Consider the following 1,977-nt stretch of genomic DNA (forward strand, 5'->3'; position numbering starts at 1 on the left):
TGATTTTAGTGGCAGAAATAACAGGGATTTTAGTGGTAGAAATAACAGAGATTTTAGTGGTAGAAATAGGAGTGATTTTAGTGGCAGAAATAACAGGGATTTTAGTGGTAGAAATAACAGAGATTTTAGTGGTAGAAATAGGAGTGATTTTAGTGGCAGAAATAACAGAGATTTTAGTGGTATAAATAAGAGTGATTTTAGTGGTAGAAATGCGTTTTTTTTTTTGTTCGAGGAACGTTTCTGAAAATTGATGAATGACTTTACTATGGGAAATGAATTTAAAGCTCACACAGAAGGGAATAATCGAATATTCGTACAAATATCGATGCAAATTTTGTTCCTGTGTGCGTCATCCTGACCCACTTTGGCCCAGAAGTGAGTACGAGGGCTGCGTGCAGAGTCAATTTTTGACAAAAAAAAATCGTTATCATAACAATATAACAATATAAATAATCATTTAATAATTATATGGAAGTGGGGAGAAGATGAACGTGTTATTACTGTCTCTTATACACATCTAGATGTGTATAAGAGACAGGGGATGGGTTGTGGGGTGAGGGCGGGGGTGTGGGGTGAGGATGAGAGGTGTGGGTTGATACGACGTCAATGCATCCCCCGGGACCCGCGGCCCACGGGACGGGAGTCCTGCGGGACGTCGGTCCATTACGGGACTTGTCCCGACCTGTCCCTCACCCCCTCACTCCCCCTCACTCACCCCACTCACCCCACGGGAGTGCTGCTAGGAATAAATTTATACGGCAGAGGTAGGCCGAAAAATGTGTTATTAGGTTTTAATACAGAATTTAATAATATATTATATTATGTATAATAAGTTAATAAAATATATTATTTATTATATGGGGAGGGTAGACTCTAAATAACATACTAATTTGAAATATGCATTAATTAATAATAAATAAAATATAATTATGTAATATTTGTATAGTTCGGCAACGGTCTTTCTCATAAACAAGTTAAGCTGAAGACCTCATAATACCTAATATTAATAATCTTATATGCTTTTCACTTATATTATCTAATATATAAAAAAATCTTTTTATATGATATAACTACAATATAGCACCGACTTAATGGAGCAAATGGAGCGCATGCAGCTCCATTATCGACTCCATTGGAGGCTAATGGCTTGTTTTGAACTGTAAACTCCTGCAGGCTGGTGTAGAGTTTACACTCAGAGACTTTACTGTGATTATGTGATATATTTTAGTGGTAGAAATAAGAGTGATTTTAGAGGTGGAAATAAGAGTGATTTTAGGGGTGGAAATAAGAGTGATTTTAGAGGTAGAAATAAGAGTGGTTTTAGTGGTGGAAATAAGAGTGGTTTTAGTGGTAGAAATAAGAGTGGTTTTAGAGGTAGAAATAAGAGGGATTTTAGTGGTAGAAATAAGAGTGGAGATGTGTATAAGAGNCGTGACTAGACGTGACTAGACGTGACTAGACGTGACTAGACGTGACTAGACGTGACTAGACGTGACTAGACGTGACTAGACGTGACTAGACGTGACTAGACGTGACTAGACGTGACTAGACGTGACTAGACGTGACTAGACGTGACTAGACGTGACTAGACGTGACTAGACGTGACTAGACGTGACTAGACGTGACTAGACGTGACTAGACGTGACTAGACGTGACTAGACGTGACTAGACGTGACTAGACGTGACTAGACGTGACTAGACGTGACTAGACGTGACTAGACGTGACTAGACGTGACTAGACGTGACTAGACGTGACTAGACGTGACTAGACGTGACTAGACGTGACTAGACGTGACTAGACGTGACTAGACGTGACTAGACGTGACTAGACGTGACTAGACGTGACTAGACGTGACTAGACGTGACTAGACGTGACTAGACGTGACTAGACGTGACTAGACGTGACTAGACGTGACTAGACGTGACTAGACGTGACTAGACGTGACTAGACGTGACTAGACGTGACTAGACGTGACT

The sequence above is a fragment of the Hyalella azteca genome, unplaced genomic scaffold (genome assembly GCF_000764305.2).
Source record: "Hyalella azteca isolate HAZT.00-mixed unplaced genomic scaffold, Hazt_2.0.2 contig69, whole genome shotgun sequence".
NCBI lineage: Eukaryota > Metazoa > Arthropoda > Malacostraca > Amphipoda > Hyalellidae > Hyalella > Hyalella azteca.